Consider the following 25,366-nt stretch of genomic DNA (forward strand, 5'->3'; position numbering starts at 1 on the left):
ATAATGCTAAAATGTGTAAAAATGTAAAGCCAAATCTGGAAAGCTTTTATAAAAAAAAGGCAGGAGTTTGAAAAAAAAAAATCATAGTTTCCTTATTTGTTATTTAAAAATAATCTTTTGCATTAGATTTCCTACAGTTTTAATCAAATAATCAAAGAGCCAATATAAATATGAAGAAAAAGGGTCAAAGACAATTTAAAAATTATCTCTTGGAAGGGTGAAAGCTTTCTGTTTGGTTTTACTTTCACAGAGAAAAACTACATTCAATCCAGTCAAGCACTGCGTTTTCAAAAATTTTGTGGTTCTGGCTTAATACCACAAAAGAGAAAAACTTCAAAGTTAAAAGATCAAGCCTCCAATATTTGGTCACCAATATGACATAGCTGGGTAAAATTAAGGATGGTCACCCGTTGTGATAGACAGTGGGAGGGGGTGATCTCTGACTCTGGATTTCCTTTCTTTTGCTGATTGAATCATAAAAAATCCCAAACATTGTTAGATTAATTTCTTTTCCTATTATGACATGTTTTCACTTTTTATTTTGGAACCAAGTAAGTTCTTGAATGTCTGCACACGTGTATTGGTAATAAAATCTTTTATTCCTCTAAGATAGCTACAAAACCTGACTCCCCTTACCTGATGACCTGTTCTGTGTTCTCTGTGTTTCCAGGTATGTGCAAGCACACTTTTTTTTCCATTGGCCAACACTGGAACATGATCATAATATCCAGTGACATTCAATGCGGTAAGTAGTATGTTGTTCTACCTCTAATGGGATTGGTATATGAGAAAAAGGTCCATGCACAGAAACATCTTTAATAAATCCATTGATAGTGCTTGGGAAAGTGGGCTTTTGGGCTCAGAGCCAGTGACGTTTAGTGCAATTTTCTGTAGCAAGGCAAGTCAATGGGTATGCAGAAAAGACTGTTTGGGGAAGGCGGGGGGGGGAAATCACACATGTTGCTACATCTTGTAGGTTAAAAATTTTCCATCTCCATCTGTTCCTTAAAGGGAAAATTGGATTCTGTGAGAATATTTTTTCCACAAAAAAGTATCTGCTTTCTGTAGAAAATTAGAGCTATTCATCAGAAAGCCAAACACCTGCAAGCCAAATATTTCTGGCTGAAAGTATTGATTTGGAGTGCTACTGCCACACCTCTCAGGAGGATGGCAGTTTGGTGCTTCATTTCCATGCTCTTTGTGAGGGGGCTCACAACTGCCACATCTTTACTGCCTTACATGGCTGAGCTCAAGCAGGGACAGGAGCTCATGCAGCCAAATGGCTGCAGCATGTGACAGCGGTGCTGCCTGTGAAGCAGAATTTGGATGCGAGCTAATTTCTCCCTCTGTACCCCCTGCTAGGCTAGGGCCTGAGTGCAAGCAAGCCGCGGCAGTAGGGATGCTCAGGGAGCTTGAGCTGAAAATGAGCTCCAGGATCAGGCTAAGCAGGACGCTGATTCTGATACAGTGCCAGAGAGAACAGCAATGCCATCAGGCACCTAAATCTACCATTTGCATGGCTACAGAAGTGTTTCTGACTGGGAGTTTTCAGATGGAACCTTTATTATTTCACCATTATAAAAAGAAATGTCTTCAGATTTCCAATTAAAAGTAAATCAATAAGCTTGAATAGTTTTTTTGGAAAGCAATGGGCCTAACTGCTCCATTAAATTCAAAGAGGCATTAATTGGGCAGAAGATTACCTAGAACTGAAGCTTGGTAATGCATGAACTTTTAGTCAATGGTTCTATCTAGCTACTATTTTTCTTTTCAGAATTATATTTTAGTTTTGGTCAAATCAAGCTTTAAAAAAATGTTGGCAAAATAAAAAATAATCAGGAAAAGTATAATTTTTGTTCAACCCAAAATACTTATTTCAGCTTCAAAAGAATGACTTCATTTTTGGTCTTGGGCTGATTCACATGTTGTAAGGCTTTTTTTTTCTTTTTAAATTTAGACCAATTTTAAAATGAACAGCTAAAAGGCTTTGTTTTGAAAGTTTTTAGAAGTGTTTTGGCAGTTCTAGAATGAAACACTCCATTTTGAAAATACTAAAATGAAGTGTTTTGACATTGTAATTTTTTTTCTGCATTGTTTCATTTGGGCCTATTTGCTAAATTCCATTCAAATTCAGGAAGAGTCTCACTTTCTCTGAAATTAGTGGTATATTTATTATTTGTCAGAAAGCAGTGCTTCATTAAGCTCTGCATCAGTTCAACCTATAATAATGAGAGAGAATGCTTAATAGGGACTTGATTGTATACAGCTACATTTCTCACTCACCTTCTAATTACTATGGTTCCTGTAACCTTTTGCTCAGCTCTGCCTTTCTGCCACTGCCTGTATTGCTGCCTCTGCCACTGAAGGAAGAATCTTTTCTGTTTACGTTAGTATATGTGGTCATGCATGCTCTTCTTATGTTTTATTGCCTTTCTTCTTTCTTTCCTTTTTCCCATTAATGAAGATTTGGTTGAGTATACTCCAGCTGGTTTAAATATTTCTAAAAGCCATTCACCTGCATTAGAAATAAACAGCTGGCATACCAACATTTTTGTCTTTTTGGGCTGCTCAGCTTCACCAGGGCGATTCACAGCTTGCACTTTACTAAGGTTGTTGGTATCACTATTACACATTTCCTGTATTACATGAAGATCGGGTTCCAAAGTTAACAAGTCAAGAAATATTCCTGGGGGTGGGAGAGGAACTAGTGCATTCCGCTTTATTTCTGGAATTGCTGCCTTCATCCATGATCAAACATAGGTCTGAAACATGGTACCTCGCATCGCACAGAAATGCTTTTGCAGTCTGCACTCTGAATGTTCCAGTCCACCTAGGCCAAAGTACGATGGGACCTCAACTGCTGGCCACTGCTCGGTGCCTGGACTCTAAATAGTCTCTGGGTCAAAATTTGCACTACTGTAATTGGGAATGGCTCCAATAAAATCAGTATCTCCACATTTATTCTCTTGAAATTCAGAGCCAGATTTGGCCTACTATGTCCACTATGTGGACAGAGTCCAACTGAAAGCTAGGGGCCAGATTGTGCTCTGACTTACGGGAAAGTAGATGAGAATTAACTCTATTGCTGTTAACAGGGCTCAATCCTCATGTGTCTCACACCGATATAACTGCTCTGACCTCAGTGGAATTGATCCTCATTTATGCCACTGTAACTGAGATTGCAGTGTGCATTGCTTAAATTCTGTTGGGTGCGCCTTCTTCCAGGATGGAAACTATTTGCAAACTATAACAGCCTCTTTCCTAACATTGAGGCTTGCCATATCTGAAATTTTTGGTGGGGCAGGGGTGTGGAGAGAAGGATATAAAGCCAACTTTGTGTTTAGTGCTACCTTGTGCACTTTAGGTCCTGCAGTGTTCTGTTAAATTATCAGTGCCTAATTAGGGGACCAGAAGATTCCTATCCTCTCATCCTAATGTAGAGAATGTGTTCCAAGATCACCTAAAAAGATGGAGTAGGTCACTTTAGGAAATTCAAAATGGCAACATGGTGATTCTGTGCAGGCCTTTTTTCATATATGGGCTTTCCTGCTAATTGATTTTTCTTGCCTCTGCAGCTTCTGTTTTTTCCAGCTTTACATATTACATTTCTGAAGCATATGATGAATGGGATGCTGCGCAGCTGAAAGATCACACGTCTCAAATGGCTCACTTGGCGTTCTCATACTGAACTGACTGGCTGAGTTGCAGCTTTCTGACAAGGGGAATGGTTGTTTTTCTCTCAGAACACTGTAAGTCTTAAATACAACATAAAGAAGCCTTCAGCTAGCAAGATATTAGACACACATATATATATATGAGTGTGTCTATATAGATACACGTGTGTGTGTGTGTATTTGGAGTAAAAAGCAATTCCGTCTTCCTTTGCTTGCGCTGGAAATGTTCAGTTTGTCAGTCTGGCTTTTTCCCCTATTAGCAATGAAATTTGGCTAGGAGTCCCAACATGCCTTACAAAGTCAAGCCATGACCACATTAAGCATGAATGGCAGGGCAAGGTTACAGCATGTAACACTATGCTGTGGTGACCTGTTAACAGAGTTAGAGGCTGAGAGGTGTGAGGCTGGGTCAGATAACTGTTACAAGTGAAGCGCAAAGTGAAGCTCAAAGCTGCTTTGGCTGTCTACTCTTTCAAGAGGCATTTTTTATTTTGAAAGCATATTTTGAAAACTTCAGCTGCAGAGCTTGTAACCAACTGTCCAGAAACAAACCAGGATTGTTTTTAGTTTTACCTACAACTACACTCGTGGCATATTCCTACTTATTCTACGATGATTTGAAAAGCTTTTCTAAAACCTTCAGGTACAAAGTGACTATGTCAAAGACAGAGGTGTTCAGCTGCAGTGGAAAATAAAACACTGTTATTACCCAGCCAGTAACAGAGTAGGCTGGTGGAGCTCTCCTGTGATCAGCCCTGGAGTTGTTCTACTTAGCAAGAAGTTAGGCTTTCCCATAAAGAGGAAAAAAAGAGAGATGCCAGGGAATGGTTTACACTACCTATGATTTTTGTTCCCCAGATCTTTATTTTGTCTCCTGAAATACTGACTTACATGCAGATGGGAAAAAAACAAAGACATTTTTAATTTTGAGGCTTTATTAATTTGTCTTTTCTTTTTTTTTTCTTTTATTTTTTTTTTCTTTTTAATTTTGCTTACTTACTATGCCCAGTAGTCCAAGAGGTAGCAACATTTTAATGTAGCTCTGATGGGAATTTGGCTTGGTGTTGTAAGGCAGGCTAGGGAGGAGCCTGGTCTTAAAACAAACACAAAGCATAGTACATGAATCGGCTTCCAGGATGACGCTGAAGCACAATGTGAACTTTGCTTTGTGGAGTGGCATACTTGAAGAGCACGATGAAAACTCTGAAGACAACCAGAACCAGAACTGTAAAAGGTCTGCAGTGTCCCATTCTTTCACAGCAGCAAATAGGTTCTAGCGAAGATCATGTACCAGCTTTGCCTCAATCTAAGACCGCATATCTTTGTGTGGAATCATTTGTGAGTTATCTTTCTGTGAGGAGAAGGCAATCCAGCTTTCTCATACCTCAATCAGTTGGGAAGGGCTTCAATTTTTATTGACGATATCACTGAAGCCAATAGAAAAATAACTTAATGGTATTTGTAAATTCTGGCTCACACATCATGCATGGGTAAGGTCTAAGTATACTTAGGATTTAAGTGTTCAAAAGGTCAGTACTACAGGCTTACTTAATATAATCTATGGCTTTACACTGGGCATAGGTATCAGATCAATGGCAGCAGCACACCGACCAGGGAAATGCCTCAATTCAGCATATTCATTAGGGAGTGTTGTACTGTCCTAGCAGAAATGCCACTTCTTCCTAGGGTACAGAGCAGCAGAGAATTACTGAATGCTTGCAAGAACTTCTAGATTGGCAGGAGTTTGGAGCACTTTATGCATCCTAGAAAGCTTAAGATGCTGAGGACATAAGAGGTTATTTAAGGACATAGGGCCAGTCACATGTTTCATTTCTGATTGACATTGGTCCAGCCTGTTCTTAAAACCTCTGTGACACAGCACCTCCATAACTTCCCCAAAAGCAAGCTGTGTCTGAGCTGGTTCTTAGCATTAGAAATTTTTTCCTAATGTGCAGTATGAGTCTTTCTTGCTGCTAATTACGTTGTTCTCACTTTTCTTCTTACCTGCTAAGCACATTTCTTCATTTTTATACCACCATTTTCTGAATGTGCAGACTGTTATTCCAGTCGTCTCCCTGCACACTAATTATCTCCAATTACTCAATTTTAACTTTTAAGTTGTATCTTCTAGATTTTTGGTTCTTCTCACAGCTTTTATCTAATATCACTGTCTCCTGTCACTTAACAATTTTCTGGAAGTCATGTGCTCATCACTGGACCTGATACTTAAGCTGAAGCCTTACCAGTGCCCAGTACCTTGTCCTATGGCTCTTTTCTGTTTTTTTCAGTCCCTCTGGTAGGACTGCTTTCACCAGGCATGCCAATGTCTGCTTTCAACATTTAATTAAAAGCAAAGTGGTTGAACTGATGCTAACAGAAGCCAGATATTCAGCTGGCATAAACTGATGCAGTGTCTTAATGTCTATAAACAATACTGACTTACATTATCTCAGCATGGCAAACCTACCAGGTTTACAAATGCCCTGGCATCAAACCTCCCACGCCTCTGATCTGTTCCACTACAAGTACTGCTTCTGCCAACTGCAGCTGTGTCTAAATCTAAACCTGCTTCACTGTCGTGATGGACATAAAACCCTGGGGTATGAATGGTTCATGCTTGCATGATTAATATAAATTGTTTAACCAGAAGCAATTGCTGCATGAAGTATGAAAATGATATTACATCCCAATACTGCTGTATTTTTTGGTTTATGGATAGTAGCATTCAAAACTCAGTAATCTAATGAAAAGATTATAATTAATGATTTCAGATCTATCAAGAAGTACCAGCAGCGTGTTATATTTGAAGTGTCACCAGCTCTGATCAACTTTGAAACAGAGAAATGTTTCACTGATTTGAGGCATCACAACATGATCATAAAGTTATCCGAATTAACAATGTAATTAAGATTTAAAAGTTGCATAATTTATTTCACATGTATAATAACTGAAATTCAACTAATGAAACCTGAGTAAATAGTGCTAATTAGCAGTATTTTACAGAAGCAAAAATGCTTCAACAATGAAATTTGGATATTATCTTATTTTCCTTTCTTACCATTCTTTGCTGGGTTGTTATTCTGCTCCCACATTTTCAGATTTCCTGATCTTTTTGGTTGTACTTGGCTGGGGGGGAAGAGAATGAGGTTCTTTTATCAACTAAAGATTTTCAGCTATAAATCATATTACTCCATTTTAAATTGTTCTTATTTTATACAGTGTTGCCCTCAGACTTGCTGCTGCATGTTTTTATCTAGATCTTGGTCATGTATTCATTTAATTCATTGTACAGCAGAAATAGCATATTACATTCATGGAACTGAAAGATTTAACAGGTTTTGAGACTGATTGCTATAGTCTCATTTATGACAGTGTAACTTAGTTACAGGCTCAGCTGAAGCCTCTCAAACTGGAATGGATCAAAAAATAATTATTCTTATTGCAGTACATTTTACTAAAAATCAGGCAACACCCTTTTCTGTTACTATTATTTAGCATTTATATAGAAGTAGCCTTAAGAAGTAGAGCTGCATTGTTTTAATCATAGAATCGTAGAATGGTTTGGGTTGGCAGGGACCTTCAAGATCATCCATTCCCAGCCCCCCTGCCATGGGCAGGGACACCTTCCACTGGACCAGGTTGCTCCCAGCCCCGTCCAGCCTGGCCTTGGGCACTGCCAGGGATGGGGCACCCACAGCTGCTCTGGGCAGCCTGGGCCAGTGTCTCACCACCCTCACAGGAAAGAATTTCTCCCTAATATCTGATCTAAATCTGCCCTCTTCCAGCCTCCAGCCATTCCCCCTGTCCCGTCACTCCATGCCCTTGTCAGAAGTCCCTCCCCAGCTTTCCTGCGGGCCCCTTTAGGCACTGGGAGGCTGCCATAAGGTCTCCCCGGAGCCTTCTCTTCTCCAGGCTGAACAGCCCCGACTCTCTCAGCCTGTCTTCCTAGGAGAGGTGCTCCAGCCTCTGACCATCTTCCTGGCCTCCTCTGGACTCGCTCCAACAGGCCCATGTCCTTGTTATGTTGGGGGTCTCACAAGAGTGGAGTAGAAGGGGAGAATACCTTCCCTCGACCTGCTGACCACAATTCTTGTGATGCATCCCAGGATACAGTTGGATTTCTGGGCGCAAGTGCCCATTGCTGGGTCATGTTGAGCTTCTTGTCAACCAGGACCCACAAGTCTTTCTCCTTAGGGCTGCTCTCAGTCCATTCTCTGCACAGCCTGTGTCTGTGCTTCGCATTGCTCCAACCCATGTGCAGGACCTTGCACTTGGCCTTGTTGAAATTTGTGAGGTTTGTACAGGCCCAGCTCTCAAGCCTGTCAAGGTCCCTCTGGATGGCAACCCTTCCCTCCAGTGTGTCAACCACACTACACATCTTGGTGTCGCTGAAGGTGCACTCAATCCCAGTGTCCATGTTGCCAAGAAAGATGCTAAAGAGCACTGGTCCCAATACTGACCCCTGAGGAACACCACTTGTCACTGGTCTCCACTTGGATTACAGTGTCTTTTTTAGGTCTATTGGTAAATCCCCTACCTTGCTATAGTGATGAGAAAAGACAACCTGGATAGATAACTACTCACAATGGAGATAAAGGGGTTTAACATTTGGTCCCTGTCTGAAAGCTGACAGGGTAGATCATTCCATGTCATCAAAACAAACTGATAAGAAATTGCATTGATTACTATAAGTGCTACGTACTCTCTCCCACTGCTATACCCAAGGTCCTTCAAGTAGAATCACTCTTCTGAACATTGTTAGTACACGTGTTATTTGCACTGGCTTTTGTTAAGAATACACAATGCAGGAAAACAATACTGCAGGTGTCTTTCAATGCCAGCATTTACTCTGAAGGTCACACCTCACTGTGGTGAGTGGTCTGAGGAAAGACTGGCAAAATAGACTTTTAAAACTTTTTGCTGTTGAAAGGGCCCTTTATGATTAAATGGAGACAGTTTACAGGATTGGGCTATCAGTATCAGAGCAGCAGCTCATGATTTGCATTATGTTATGCTGACAATGACTTGGCAAATAAGAGACTGACAAATAGTTTTACAGCGAAAGCAAAAAATATTGTGGAATGCAGACAATATAAGGAGATACCCTCCAGTCTCCAAGGACTTCCATTTTTTTTTTTTTTATTGCTTACAGGGTTTTTTTCTAATTTCAGTGCTGATGCAGTGTTTTATTTGGGAAGTGTTTGTTCCTTCTGCCTCATACAAAGCACCCAGCAATACTCTGAGACCAACACCACCTGTGCTTCCCAAGTGAAGTAAAGAAAACGCAAAGTGCTGTGTTACACAGGCTAGAAGATTTCTTAGGGGCTACCCTCAAAGACTGAAAGATTCATCCTGCAAAAAGAACTACATGGTAGGCATTCAAAGAGGTAATGCCAAGGTTAGAATTTAGGTAAAAGGTTTCCAGAAGTGCAGGTGGATACATTTTATCAGGGAAGTTGTAGAATGCCCATCGTGGTCTTAATAAAAAAAAATAATAATAAATAAAAAAAATATGCAATCACTATTAAGCTAAAAGCAAAAACAACATGTAGATTTAACTATACTGGTAGGATGCACCAGGGGACCTCTCACAGCCCCTTCCAATTCTGCTTTCAGTATCAGGTCTTTAACTTGTGCCAATTTCCTCACATTTGGGTGGATTACACGGGGCTGTCCATTGGTACTGATTTGAGTTTACCTCCCTTTGGTATGGGGCTTTAACTGCTTGACATCCCTGATACTCAGCAATACCCTGCCAATCCTGTATTCATTAAAATTTCAGACAAAGTAATGTCTTTCAAATACACTTACATTACTAAAAAAATTACTAGATATTGCCAGGTTTCAAAGTTCAGCTGTTCTGGAATGATGTGTTTAAGAAGAGTAAGTGTGTGGCACCAGTCTACAGAGCAGAAAAAGGTGATTTTTTTCAACATCTGTCATTCAAAGACAAGCAGAGAACAGCAAAAATGTTTTTTCTTTACCTTGTTAGAAGCAGCAATTAAATAGCTTTCCACAAATATTACATATGGAAAACTCTGATTCCAAAGAGAAAATAAATTCAGAATTAGTGAAAGGGGAGATGAAGATGGAAGTAGCCTTGTAAGTATCTGTTAGAATATAAACTACAACATACTATTCTTTCTGTCATATTTTTGTACACTAGTAAAGCCTTGTTACCTATTTCTACAGCCCTCTATCATGGGTTTTTCAGTATTCCCTATTTCAGTAAGCAGTCATCCAAAATATCTGCGGGACTGGCCTCTCTCAAGACACCCAGCATGGGTTGTTCCCTATCTACGGATTTCCACTATTTCAATGACACAAAGAATTCTGTGTTTTGACATGGAAATCCTTATCACTCTAAAAATGAATTACAGTATTCATCCAATCATAAACTGACATCATGAAAGCAGCTCTTTTGCTGATGTGGTGACTGTAAAGTTGCTTGACATTATTCTGGTAACACAATTTGACTGGATATATGTTTTGACATCCAGGAAACAGGGACACTGATGGAAACTGATGGACCCAATGCCAAAAGAAGAAAAACTGGCTGCAGGAGGACACCCAGAAAACTAATAGGTGGATTGTAAAAAAATCCGTTCCCAAGGGGCAAAGTCAATAAATAGAGGACTGAAAAAACCAGAAAGAAAAGGCAAAGACAAACCAATATTTATATTTCTTATAAAAATAACAAAGAGATACTAAGGGGAATTTTATAGCTCAGTAGATGCAGGGTGAAGAATAGTTAGTTTTAACTTGGAGTTGACATTCAATATTCATATTTCTGTGTCAGCCACAGCCTTCAATAACTGTGTTGATAACGTGGAGTACCTCATTATTAAGCATCCTTTATCTTGTCCATGCTTTTATTCCTTCCTTAATCTCCATCATAAATGTGTTCCAGAATACTGTGAACAAAAATGCCATCCTCAGGAGGACTAGCATTTATAGACATTTTTTGTTGTGGACATTTCATTGCAGAAGCCAAGATCTTTCCTTACTTCCCTCAAGAACCTTTGTAAACACTTCTGCTCTCACATTTATAAACTGTATTTATATATAATCTCCCAAATCACCAATACAAAAAAAAAATAAAAAATCTGGGTTTGGAATCAACCAGAAATGTACCCTTTCAGATATTTTGTCCATTCTGAACTGAGCATTTCAATGTATCATAGATTGGTCACTTTTCCCTGTCACCGAGTGATAATATATCATAGGTAAAGGACTTACAACAGGACTTAAGGCAGAACTGTATTAGATAATGCAGTGCCAAGAATTCAGTATTAGCACAGTCAACAAACTCCCCTTCTCCCAGTAAATGATAACATTTACATATTTTGCCACCTGCTGACATTATATCAGGCTATTTCTAAATCCAGTCAGAAAGACTTCATTATTATGATGGTTTTGAGCAGTCTGTGAAGTCCCTGAGCAGCAGATTTTGGAAGCTGCAAGACTGATGTAGCTAATATCATTATATATTTACTGTTCTCTTATATCCTTTTGCAGGCATCTACTGTTAGCCACTGTTAGGCCTAGGATACGTATTGACAAAACGGACCTTTGGCTTGCTCTAGAATGGCCATTCCTATTGTTCTATACAAAAAAAAACAATCCGTACAAACAAACCCTGATCAAACAGTCATCCAAAATGCTAAATAGCAAGAAACAATTTTGTTAGCCAGAAATTATCCTGAAATCAAAATACTGAAAATCCACAAAAAGGAAAAAAGTTTTTTGTCAGAATGACTTGGCTCCGTTTTCCTTAGTTCTTGGCTAGAACGTTTCCATTGATAGAGTTGCTAAGTGCATTCTATTTACAAATATAAACACTTGATTTTGATCAGCAAAAATGCATCAGCACACTTGAACAGTGTCAATGATGACATAATTACACTCACAATTTCCTCTCTGTAATGATTTTTAAATGTCAGCAGTCATTTTTTGTCTAATTGTAGCCTGCATGTCAGCACTTCCTCTTAAAACAGCATGTTCCTCTCTGCTGGAATTTCACACCTCTCCACTCACTCACTCACTTCACCAGTGAAGATAATGAAGATGATACAAGGCTCCAGGATATTTTCACTTCTGTGCTGTTTTACCATTTAACATCAAGCAGGCAGAATGAGGACTTTTTTTTTTTTAAGTACAGAGTTTGATCAGTTAGGCTTTAAATAATTATTTTATTTTAATGAACAAATCAAAAAGTAGTCTTCGTTTTTCTGGCCCCCTGCTGGTGCTTTGCTGATAACCTTTTTAAAAGCATGGGCTTGTGATAAAAATATTCTCACACATCTATACTGTAAACTCACTTGCTAGAGGAGAGGTTGTACCCTGCAATGCCAGACAGTGTCTTAATCAGTTCCGTGTTTAACACAGTGCAAAAGCAGGTGATGCTTTCTCTGCAAAGGCAGCCTGTTTAGAGATGTTATCACTACTATCTCATGCTATGACCTAGAAAGTGACTTTTGAAATGCTATTTTGCATGGTTCTAGGCCTCCAGAGCCAACAGCATAGCAAATAGGTGCATCTGGAGTTCATCTCAGAGCTCCCTTCCTCTTACCATAGATCACAGACCACATCATCAAGTGTATGGAAGTGTATTATTTGTGCAATGAACTGGAAGCTCTGCATTGAGGTTAGCAGCAAACATTTTCCACTCATCTGAACATACACTGGAATTGGAAACAGGGGCCAAAGAGGCCTCCTTCAATCCAATTTGCTTATATCTCATCTTCAGCTCTCTGATGATGCTTAACTCTAGGGTTTAGGAGACAAAGCTTATAACTTAGTGGCCCATTTAGTATCAAAATAGGAGAAGAGCCATAAAGAATGCACACCATGAGATCAAATAATGAAATGACGTTGAGATGTCTGATAAAAAAAGAATATGATTGAGTATCTCTGATTAGAAATACACACCCACACAGAGACGTATCAACCCTACTTATACATCTAAATGGGTCCCCAAAAGATAGGTGAAGGAATGGAGTGGTTTTTTTCTAAATTCCATAATAACATTTATTACATGTCTCTGTGACATACACACACAGAGCTGTATATGTGCACATAGGCACTCAGGTGATAGTGTATATATTCACATAACACAAATGCAGACCTGGTTCTCTGTACCTTATGCTGCATTTTGTGTCCTACACATAGAATTTTCCTTTTTGACTAAATTAGTGCCTCAGAAATGTTCTGGAGCTGTTGGAAAGGGCAAGAGTTTTTAACAATTGCATCCTACACACTTGTGAGTTGTATGAATGAGTAGAGACAATCTGAAAAGAGATTCTTCTGGGCCATCCCGCTGCAGAAGGATGTCCCCAAGGACCATGCCATTAAGGAAACAAAAGAAATTAACAGCCCAGCAATCAAGAGGAAAAGAAATCAAAGTCTTTGAATACTTCTAAGAGAACGCTAGTGCTGAAGCCATAGGAAGACCTGCCATGGGGAACACAGCAGGTGCAGCTAGTTTACCTGTGTCCACTCTTGAAAGGAGTCAAGAACTAGAAATACTAAAAGCTGAAAGACTATGCAAGACATGAACCTAGAATACCAAGAGACACTGATCTAGAATGTTCCTTCTCCCCTACCCTTTCCTTTCCCATTTTTATACCAAAGAGAAAAGTAGGCAATATTAAATTCTCAATTGGATGTAACATGCTGATAGGGAAGTTGGCTCTACTAAAACTTTGCCACAAAGTTACCTTTCCCTATAGACCAGGCTCTGCTCCTATGCACTGCACTACAAAAAAGATCAACACCTCCTTGCCACACTGCTGCGCTAAAGTTAAATTGAGAAAAGGGAAGGCAAAGAAAGAACCATTCCTGGAGTATTCTGCAGTTCCAGGTGGCCTGCTGGAGTGGTGAAAAGGATTTTCTTGAGGCTAATAAGGTAAAGAGGCTACTTTGCAGAGCAGGTCCATCTGTTTCCATGGAAAAACAAAAATGACAGGGGAAATGGAGTTTTCCATTTCAATGGACCAAAAGTATTGGATTATTGATGTTGCACACAGGAATTAAGTTTATGTTTTACAACATTACAGTCAAGCATTCCTTTAGTTTCAGAGAAATAAATGCTGCTGCGGGAATGACACATTGTACATTTAGTGTCTAAAGGTGGTAGGTTCAGGCTGTAGGAGTACAGAAACATTCTCTATACCAACTGAAACAGGTATATAAAGCTTTAAAATAAGACTGTAAGGGACTGTGCCATTTGGCAGATTATTCATGACTCAAGTCACTGCATACAGGGCATTGACTCTGAAGGTGCTTTGTATGTCTTAAAGTCATGCCAAAAGTATTTCAAGTTGGCCTCTCAAAAAATGATGTGCATTAAATTAGAGGCCACATCTAAAAACTTCAGTTGCTTTGCTTCACATGAACTTGAATTGAACCTCAACCTTACAAAACAGGGCATATTAAAACATAAAGAGCTGAACGGTAACCATGACAACAGTACTGCCAAATAAACGTAAGTATAGTCAACATTTATATATACCACAAAGGATAACGCATTATGTTGTACATTTATTAATATCAGTTCACATTGTATGCATTACTTTTCATCAGCAAAACTATATGTTATGTAGATCTTTTCAGATACCTTATTAATTTACCTTTGATTTTTTTTTTTTTTTATTTTTTTTTTTGGCCACTCAACAAGGTCTATACAACATGAAGCTGGTCAAAATGTTCCAAGTTTTAGGTCTGGGTACAATATGGTCTCAAAATATTGTCTCAGTTTTAAACGTCTTCTGGTAAACTTTGGTACTGTAACTGTAGGTTGTGTTCCATTGAGACATAATATCAGTTATAACATTTTCACTCCCCCCCCCCCCCCCAACTGTGACAAAAAGAATGAAATTTTTCATTGCTTTATTTTAGGAAGAAGGCTACCAATTTTTTTAATAGCTCATTATATTCAATGAGACTTTATTCTGTCTAGATGTCTGTTATTTTTCAATCATTAGACTAAAGGGCCATTCTTTAATTTGGACCCTTGTCGGCATTGAAGTAAAATGCTTTATGTATCATTTTTATAACCTATTTCACCCCAGCCAGGGTGCATTTTTAATCCCCTGTTCTCTAAGTAAGATGAGAAATACAGCCCCTTCCATCACTTTGGACAGAAATATGTCTAGTTTATTTTGAAATACCCTGCCAAGGGGCATTTTACTAAATGAGGATTTTCTGATCTTTAATTAGTATCACAAATACTTTTGCTGCCTGCACATTCCTTCAGTGAAAGGTTGTATAGAGTGAGTCACTGAATTGTGCATGTCCTGTGGGACTATGTGAGGAGCTATGCACTCCTCTTTCACACAGTGAACAAAAGCCAAATTCTTGTGGGATTTTTTTGTTTTGGGTTTGGTTGGGTTGAGGTTTTTAGGACTGAAATGCTAAAGCTATATGTGCAATACTAAGGGCTGAATACTGATGATCAGGGCTTCTTGGGTATCAGGGTAAGGCTTGATGTAGCTCTATAATTCATCTGCCATCTTTTCTTTTGCTATTACATTGCTTTTCTGGCCTCATATATTTACTTAGTAGCACAGATACAGTGTTTACTATTTCTAAATAGTAAGATCTAATGAATTGCAAATACAATGTTTTTTCCTCTAACAATAGTTCAGGTACTATCAATCAGAAGCACTACACATACATATAATCCTTATGCATTTTTATGTGTGTATATATATATTTATATATCAAAAACATGTAGTCCACTGACAATATGCCTTAGTTCATTAACCAGTCTTTGGGATCAGCCACTTCTATTATATAGTGCATTTAAGCGATAGCTATGGCAGCCTTAGAGTGCAAGAATCTCTACTTTGGTGCTAGTAATCCATATCATTCTTAGTTCATCTGCTACAAGCTATGTTAAAGTTTCCCTTACTAGATCTGCAGTCACGCCTTTTAATCCACTCTAGGCTTTGGGAACTAGACATGGCTTGCATCTGGCCTGTCCTCAATAGCTGTGCTTGCAGTCTTAGAATAGTGATTTAAAGTGAGGCTTACCCATCCTGCAGGGAGATACCTTAGATGAGATCTGGTGTTTAATTTGTCTTGACTTTGTCTAGATAATCTGGCTGGCTTCTCCCAGACTAAAGCCAAAGTGTAAGCTAACACATAAGTAGTATGGATAAAAAGGACACCAGGATTTGACTGTAAACTGCTACCCAAATCAGCAAAAATGTATAGGTGCTATAAGAACAAATTGCCTAAGGTTGTGGAGACCTCAAAAATTTGAATAGCTCTCCTAGTGTTAGACATAGAGCTGTATTTCTTGCCTTTTCAAAACAAAGAGCTTGAAAAAGAAAACTTTCCTTGCCTGTTCCACTTGCCTATTCCAGGGTATGTATAGTTTAGGTTGCATTAATTCTCAGATAAAGGACTGATATATACAGGAGGTAGTTGTTAGGTGTATGAGTGACAGCTGAAGCAATGGTGGCACCTGCCTTTTATTGATATTTTTTTTTCAGTCTCAATTATCCTTAGTGTGTGGAACCCTGTTCTACTTTTCAAATGGCAGGAATATATAACCCAGTAAATCCTATCTTCATCTGGGTGCTGCCCCTCCTTTCTTTACCTGGAACTTACTGCATGAATGCTATTAAGTTACCACAAGACGGCAATAATGGCACAAATTGTTCTAGCAATGAGAAACTCAAAAGCAGTGACACCCCAGAGGCTTTAGTGGACAGAAGAATCATGGCATGAGCAATAAAATCCTGTCAAGCTGTCCTCTTGGCATGACCCTCCCTCTGGCTTTTCATTCAGCCTGGACACTGGCCTTGGGCGCTCTCTGGACATTTAGTACTGCAGTGGCAACAGTTTGTGCCTGCTGCTGGCACCACGTACCCTGCAATCAGCTTCTGTAACCAAAGCCCATCCAAGCCATTGGGCAGAAGTCCAGCCTGGAATCGACAATAGCATTACTACATCTTTGGGTGTCACCAACACTAACTGAAATGGCAAGCAAGGTCCTTTTATAGCTATCTAGTACCATCATAGTCCTTCCATCTGAAATGCAGTTGGCCCAAGAAAACGTGACATTAAAAGCAATTTTAGCTGGGATTTGTGTTGCTGTGGTGCTGTAAGATCTTTAGCGAAATGGGATATGTATAAACGGCAGCACATGCTAAGACACTCTCTCTCCTCCCGACCAAGACAATATCACCACATTGCAGAGACAAAAACTAGGAGTTACCAGACCAATTGTGGAAAGTATCACCATGTGTGGCTCTGTGCCTGTGCTGGTCTGGGCACAGTGCCACAGGATGTATCTAGGATCCACAATAGCTGGGTTAGTGCAACATCCAAGCTCTCTGCAGTAAGATTTAGATTCTGGTTTGTAGTGAAGAGGAAGACAATCCTCTGCGAAAAGTTACTGCTTCCCCAAATGCTTAGGGTCTTTAGAAGAAAAGCAACAAACTAACCAGCTAACTGACTTATTTCCTCAGTAAACTGGAAAAACACAGCCTTTACTGCTGCACAGGTTCCTAAATGAAGCACAGCCGGATGGCTGCCAGTAAACCCTTAGTATAGTAGCTGGCTAGGGAACAAGGATGTCCTGGCAACCACATGTTAGCGAGGATGCTGCATAATCTTTAACAAACTGTTGTGAACTAAGGCTGATGGTGGAGGTGGGGTGTGTGTATCTGCTTCCCAGAGATGTATATAGGAGTTGCTGCAGAGGTGAGCCCTCTCCATCGATGGAAAGCAATGCTGGAGCAATGGAGCCTTAGATGTTCAAGGCTAAAGAGCCTTCAACAATTTTGCAGGTATAGTTAGTTACTCTTTCTTGTATCTGCTTGAAGCTACAAAATGTGACAAGGTGCCTCGCCATCACAGGATGGAAGATCTAAGGGAAGGTCATGCAGACTCCTTTTGAAAATAACAAAAATTAAAGCTTACAGAGAGAAAGGAGGGAAAAAGCTGGGTTATGAACTGTAATTGCTTTAGACTGCACCAACATCTGTTTGATCCCTGATTTAGTTCTGTAGCTTCAGTCTCTTCCTTTGCATAAAGTCAGTGTGCATCAGTGCACTGATAGTTAAGGAATAGTTACATGTTTATCATAGGTACTGATGGTTTCTCTTGCCTAAAAAGCTAGGTCAAATCACATCTTCTATGCTGAGGAAGCAAGGTTAGTTCTCTTCAGACAATCACTATACATAATTTGATGACCATGCTCTAGGATAAAGGTCCCTAGGGTAAAGATTTCAATGCTTTCTTTCATAAACCTAAACTTCTGAGGAAGACAGTAGGGGACAGAACATTGACTTAAATAAACCTGCAGAATCCCATTGGTGTGGCAGCTATTAACTGAGGCCTTGTGAGCATGTTCACCAATTTTGCCTACTAATGACAGCCCAAAATCTACACCAGCTCTTTGGGAGGTACAGGTGAGGTCTGGTGACATCCACCACCCTGCACATGCATTCAGCTGGAGGTTCCTCTTCCAAACTTCTGTGTGATAGGAACAGCCACTGCTAAAGAGCAGATGTGCTTAATGTCATGGAACCTCCAGTTCATTGGGCAGTGGAATAAACTTAGGGGCATCTATTTCATAAAGATGGTGTAAATCTTATTATTTCATAGTATTAGTTAACATTTATGAAGTATTTTAAATTCCCAGAGGAGTCATTACAAAGTTGCTATAGACATTATTATTGCTATAACTGACAGGAACGATATTGTGTTCTATAATCTACACAAATGTTAATATTGTTTTGTTTCTTAAGAATACTTCTGTGCTTTATAGAATTTCTTGTGTATTTTTTGTCTGTGTCCTCTGATCTACAGGAACTTTATAATGATATGAAACATTGACATTTCGGGATTGGTTTTTACTGTCTTTTTTCATGCAGGCTTTGATGGTGGGTTTGCTAATGGTGTATGTGTGTGTTTGAATTAAACCCATTAGTTAGGGGAGGAGACCAGTTTGACATGGAATTTAACTGATGTTGTTTTTGTAAGAAAAGGCCTGCTGGATTTAAGAGTGTTTGAGTATATCTGGTTGACTGAACTGTTTCCTCAAGGAAGTATTCGTTCAATCAATGTCCTGAAGGGTTAAGAAAACAGAAACCCATGATTTTACTGAGTTGTTGTTATGTACGTTTCCAAGGGAACTGTAACTGGAATGTTTAAATGTGTTGTTTCTCCCCAAACCCACAGGAGTGGAGCTTGAGTGTCTTGGTGTGCCCTAATCCTTGCAATTAGCATCTATGAGGTGGGGGGCTTATGGGGCTGAATCAGACTAAATACTTGTTAGTGACACTAGGTAACATTCCCACTATGCTGGATGGAATGAGTTTAGCATCATACTCATTACTTGTGTAAATCACAACCAAAACCAGAAAAAGGAATATATTAAAAGCTTCCCTTATTGCTTCTCCCTGAACGCCATGGACTTCTTTTAGTAATACACATTATAGAAATTAATAATTTCCAAGGAGTTCTTCTTAAGACTTAGGTAGACACGAGAAATCATGAGATTGATCGATCTTGAGTCAGATCTTTAGTATACGTATTGTCTTGCCTCACAATGCAATTTAACTCGGTTTCACTGGTGTAAAACTGAGAAAGTCTATTGAAACAAACTGCTTCAACAGAGGAGGCAAATTTTACCTACAGGCTCTCGCACTGTGAACAGATCAGTCTGCAGAAAGTCTAACCAAGCACTCTTCATTGCCAGATCAATTGCTGTAAGAAAAATACATATGTCTCTATGTGTGTGTGTGTAGAGGTCAACTGTGACTTAGATCTTTCAAGAAGCTGGGAACAACAAGGTCCAAACCCTCCCAAAGCCTTCCATCGTGCCATCACTCTCAAACGTTGGGCTTAGTCTACCGTCATGCTTTTTTCATGTGTGGCTGGCAGCACCCAGCTGAGTCAAAACTAGCTGAGCAGCACTCAGCCCCTGCTTGAATCAAACCTTTTTCCAAGTATAAACTGACCCACACTTTGACTGATTTATGTATTTCTTCTGGGTAGTGGGAAGATCTGCGTTCAAGGGAATGCTTTCACTTTTGTACTTGTACCTCCTCCTATCATTCAATTTAAGATTTTTAATACAGCCCAAGATAATTCTATCTGTATAATTTGAGCCAATTCTTGTTCCAATGGACATGGAAAACACAGATTACCTCCCTTGCACCTGCCCTTTGAGCGCTTGAAAGCCCAGTGCTTTCCCAAGACATGGTTTATAAACACCTAATGATTCTTGTTGCCCTCTATGGCTCCTAAGCAGGACCCACAACTTGAGCTATGGCTCCTGAGGCAGATTAAGGTATCCATCTTGTCAGTGCTGGGGCAGATTACACACATTTTATCCATTAAAGCCCTGTATATACATCCTACTGTGAAGTTTCCTTTTTTGCTCCTGCCTCAGTATGAAACCTTTGACTAACAGGCTTTCTTTCTGCATGCAGATAAAACAGTAAGCTTACTCCAGCGTGTCCTGGGGTCCTCATCCTGAACTGCAAAAGAAAGAGGGAGGCTGATTCACTCTCAGGTCTTCTACAGACAATGATCTCAAAACTTTCAAGCTCTTAGATTCATAAAAGGCAGGAAACCAGACCCATATGATCAGTGCTAGCAAAATCCTGGGGATTCAATGCTTCCACCAGTGGTCAGAGGCCAAGTGTCCTATTTCCACTATGGTCAGAACAAGGGACATGCTGAAGCTAGCTTTGGCATGCTGACAGCTCTCATTTCCCAGCTATGATGAATCTGATGATTTAAAATAAAAGAACAAAGAAGCAAAGACCAGATCTTGATCAATGATTTCTGTAGCTCTTTTACTCCATGTCTTTTTGACACTGTGATGCAAAGAAGGGCAACTCATAAAGCAACATTTTTGGATTATTCTATTACCTGGTTTTGTGCTTCATGAACTCCTGCATGGATTAGTTTGACTAGGCATTTCTGCACACTTCTGAAGGCATAACGTAGGGCTGGACAGAGGTGCATTGGCAGGAGCTGAACATGGCTTGCAATCTTTTTGGCTCAGGTTTGTACTTCATCACCCAGATTTATCTAAGTTTTTATTTAAAAGAGTCTCTTAAAAGTCTCTTTAGATATCTAAAGTCTTCTAAACTGAACACAAAACAGAAGCTCTGATATGAGCCAAGTCCACTACGTAAAAGACAAAGAACCTATAAAAAGCAGAGGGGAAGTATAACCAAAGTCCTGCACTCCTCAGAAGAGTTAATCCTGAAATGGGTGCTAAACTCCAGAGCCCTAATGATAGATAGAGCGCTCTTTATGTCTTTGTTTTGCTTGCCATTTGCAGCCACAAGGTAAAGATGAGCAAAAATCTCCCTTTCCCCTTCTATTAGATGCAGGAAACTTTTGTTTTGGCAGGGCTTCTTTTTGTCATTCACAAAGTTTGTTTTTCTGTTGAGTTTTTTGGGAGCTTTTTATTTCCCGTCAGAGTGTGGACGAGAAAGCTGTTCTCGTCTGTAAGTTATGCACCCCTTACAGTGCCCCTTAGTTACACAGCACAAGGAAAAGAGAAACAGAATCCATGGCATCGTGCAGAAATGCTGCACTATATAGTTCACCCTGGTTAAACATTCCCAGAAAGGGAATAACCTAACACTGTGGTGCTCTTGAATGTCTTTTGGCCATTGTGCTGCAGAGGAGGCAGGCATTTAGGGTTAAACTAAAACAGCTCTGGATTCTGGGCAAATTGGTTTTCAAGTCTGAGCCAGATAATTAGTATTATTTCCTGTTTGTGTTACTACACCACTATCTCCTCCATACCTGAAATAAATGGTATCTGGAGCCTTGAAAGGCAATACTTAACAGCTGTGGGAGATTTTCAGTTTGATTTAACCATGTGCCCCAATCTTCAGCCACCTTTTTTGGTCTTTGTCCAAACAACTTAAAGTATGCCTATAAAATAATGCTGAAAATCTTGTATGTAGTATTTAATTCTGTCATTTTTTGTCTGGTGTTCAAGGTATTCAGGGAGATGTCAAACTGGAAAGGAAAAGATGGTAATTTATCACATTTTTCAAACCCTGCAAGAGGCAAGTGTTGCATGTTTGGACTGAGTTTGGGATGGCCTCACTTTTTCCTCAGCACCCATCTTTGATTCACTTTACCTTGCTCTAAAACGTTTCGGTAAGGGAAGCTGAGCGCTGAATCTAGTCAGCTCCTTACAGATGCTGGGGTTTTCTGAATTACACCCCAATGCATTCATGGCTAGGGGTCCCTAATCTAATGACGGAATGGATCAAACCATTAGATCTAAAGAGCAGCCTACATGAACTCTGAACGTGCATCTGTAGTTTGTGACTTGTGTCAGCTGCTTTGCTGCTAACATTTGAACCTTGCCCATTCCTATGTGTACGCTTTAAAGATGCACCTTGAAGATCAAACACTTTATCTACTTGTAGTTATGCTTCTCCTCAAAGCACCATGCAGTCTAAAGTTGCAAGGACCTTTCAAAACTAACATGCCTAGCACAGGCAAAGTCCATGCAAAATGCTGGGTGGTAGAACAGGTTTTGGTTGTGCATAAAATCACCTGCAACTGAAAGGCAACAGAATTTTATCATTGTAAACAAGAAAAGAAGAGCCCTGTCCACTAAAAGTGCATGTTGGAATTACATGATAGCAGAGAACACGTTTCCACAGCAAATGTACTACTAGTTAACAGAAATCCCCTTTTCTGATTTCTAAGTAATATTATTGTAAACTATGAATTACAGTTTAGCTGCTGTTCTGCTAATTAATAACTTTCTGTTATGTTCAATTAATTAGTTACTGGAAATACACTGAGGCAAGCATTTGTACACGAATCAAACCTTTCGGCACAGTCAGATGTTGGTGATGCTGGCATACATCTTCTTTTTCTGCCAGGGTGTAGCTACATAGAAAAACCACCAGCAGCACCACACAAGAACCCATGGCCTTTGGTTAGCCCCTGCATTTTTACACTAGAATTTGTTCAGGCAGTCCGAGTCAACACTACAGGGGGCCTCTATACGGGGAAACACAGACCCTAAACATGCTCCCTGGAGTCCCCCCAGTCAGGTTCAAAGAATGCAGTTTTAACCACTGCTATGATGAAACCCCCACCAACTTTTACAGAGGCCACCCTTTGCTCACAAAACCTAGTTCCTTCCCTGCAGGCATGCAGGATCCTTTGAAATGGAAAATTTATGCTGTACTGAAATAGTTCGTAGTATAATAAACAACCAGTGCCATCATTCTGCTGGTACTCAGAGCGCAATTAAACCTGAACCTCATGTGAGTACTCCATCTGGGGTGGGAAGGTGATGGTGTGTGGGGGACAGGCAGCACAACCCCATATTGTTTTTCCTAATGCAGCGGATTTTACTGCTTATACCCCTCCCCCGCCCCCTTTCCCACAGTGAATACCCCCTTCTCTCTCCCCACATTTACGTGGGGCACAGGGGCTCGCGGGTGGTTATATAACTTATAGGTCAATTTGTTGTTTGGGCAGAAGTGCTGCAAGAATGTGGTATGCTGGCTGGGGCTGGCTGTTTGCTTAAGTTCTCAGAGTTCAATGAGGTCATTTTCTCATCTTCCCTGTGTTTTCTGTATTTTCCACAGACCTGCCAGCCTCAAACAACACCCTCTTTCTTCGCATTAGAAATGGAAACACGTCCTCTGCAGGAATTTTCCACTTAATAGCTCCTGCTTTCCTACCGGGGGCCTCAGTGCACCACCACTGCAATGCTGTATTTCTTTCCACTGCAGTTTGACATTTTGCAGCCAGAACAACGAACGGCATTCACTCCATCCCGATTTTTGAAAAACATATCTCTATAGACACACAGAACACACCCAGTGCAGCAATCACCAGGGGGAAATGGCAAAGGTACTTAAACATCATTACATGTCACTAAGAATATGACATTGTCTAGTAAAAATGATCTTTTATACAGTTGCTTTTCCTTGCTCCCCTGTTCCTCCCCCCTCCAAGCCTTTATACACACACACACACAGACAGACACCAAAGCCTCTGCCCTGCTCTCCCATTAGCAGGTAGTCTCATGTTCTACACTTGATTGTAATTGTTTGCCTTTGTGAATTATTTCCTTTGCATAATATTTGCAAACCCTGTATCAGGTCTTGACACCGTGAGGAGCAGAAATGCAGATTGCAGATAATCTGAGCAGTAAACAAGGAGCCTGCTTTAAAATGTGCAGGGTGACCTGTCTGAAAGCAGCAGTATTTGCAAACTGTTTACTGCTGAGATGCAACGATGTCGTCTGAAATGCAACAGCCTGAAGATTGGAGCAAAATGGGATCTCAGACACTCGGTCAAGCACTGCCTATGATTTTTATAATTGTTGTTTGGGTCATGCTGTTTTTAAATTTAGAGCTGTATTACAAATTATTAAAAGCTAATTTCCAAAAATCCCTTTGCTGTGTCTGTGAAATATTTTTTCATTCCTTTACAGGCAAATAAATGTATGGAAGTAACATTGTTTATTGCTAGAAGGAAGGTTTCCCCTGTCTGCGCAGTGGTAGAGTCTCAGACAGCAAGGTCCCAGTAGGTCAGACTGGCACATTGAATTGCGTATCAAATGAAACTGGTATTCTGTAAAAAGGGTGGAAAGAGGAAGAGGGGTGTTAGTAATGAGGTTGCTCAGGCCAGGAGGGTGGGCCACTGAAAAACAACAAGTAAAAAAATAGGATTGATGATTTGCAGGACACCTAGGGTATTTCTTTCAGGGGGTATTACTTCCACTTTTAACCAGGAACAAGAGCTGGTAGAAAAAAAAGCGGCAGGAGCTGACAGCTTTGTGCTGATCAAAGGGACATAGCATTGAATGCCTGCTTTTGCTAGCTATTTATTAGAAAGAGAGAAGAGCTCCTTTGCCATTCTACTTGGGAGAGAAGGGATTAAAGATCAAAAAAAGAGGGGGACTACCCTGACTTCTTTGTTCAGAAAATACTTCTCTTTCTTTTTTCTCTCTCCCCCCCGCCGCCCCCCCCCCCCCCCCCCCCCCTCCCCGCTGTCCACTGTAAGACAAAAACATCCTTTTTATAGCATTGCTGCTTTGCTTTTATCAATGAGTAAAATTTCTGGTGATAAACAAATCCAGTAGCATCTTTTCCTTTTTTTTCTTTTTTTAATGTAGAGGCAGCCCCCTTTGGGAAACTTACTTAACTGTCTTTTATCCTGATTAACCTAGGAAATAAAAGTTTAAATGCACTGCTGGGATTCTATTAGGATCATCAGTTCATATAGATAACAACGAAAGGTGTTAAAATGCACTTCACTGGTGCAAGTGATCTCATGTTATAAAAATGATTATCCCCAGCAGAACAGGGAAGGATTAAGGGGCCATGTCTACATCTGGGAAACTCTGTAAGTGTTTTATTAGCATTAAGACATGTATTAATCACATGCACAAAAAAGACGCATCAGGATGGTGGCAAATGGCACAGTGCATTAAACCTACTCTCTTAAGTCAGTGAAATGCGATCATCTTTATTCCTAGAATTGCAATAAAGCTATTAAGCAGTTTGAATGAAATTGGGAAAAGCCTGCTTGTATGATTCCAGATCATTGTGGATTACCTGTCACGTAAAAAGACTGTTACCAAAATAAGACACTCCCATTGCAGAAAGTTTGAAGAAGCGTGAGGTATATCATATTTTAGCTCTAAATCAGTTGAATTA

The 25,366-nt window shown here is 39.9% G+C and overlaps 2 long non-coding RNA genes across 3 annotated transcripts in view; one reads left to right on the plus strand and one right to left on the minus strand.

Annotated features, from left to right (window-relative positions):
* LOC130158374 (uncharacterized) overlaps positions 1-25,366 on the minus strand; it is a 95,158-nt gene that overhangs the window by 51,156 nt on the left and 18,636 nt on the right. Inside the window, exon 2 of one of the 2 annotated variants that reach the window (XR_008825266.1) lies at positions 6,733-6,800. This is a non-coding gene — a long non-coding RNA (uncharacterized LOC130158374). Of the gene's footprint in view, positions 1-6,732; positions 7,806-25,366 lie in introns of those variants that run through there. The other variant, XR_008825265.1, reaches the window with a different exon arrangement.
* On the plus strand, positions 669-24,095 carry LOC130158373 (uncharacterized). Its single transcript, XR_008825264.1, has 5 exons — positions 669-745; positions 3,576-3,749; positions 8,846-9,045; positions 10,175-10,259; positions 23,285-24,095. It is a non-coding gene; the product is annotated as an uncharacterized LOC130158373 (long non-coding RNA).

The sequence above is a fragment of the Falco biarmicus genome, chromosome 13 (genome assembly GCF_023638135.1).
Source record: "Falco biarmicus isolate bFalBia1 chromosome 13, bFalBia1.pri, whole genome shotgun sequence".
Taxonomy (NCBI): domain Eukaryota; kingdom Metazoa; phylum Chordata; class Aves; order Falconiformes; family Falconidae; genus Falco; species Falco biarmicus.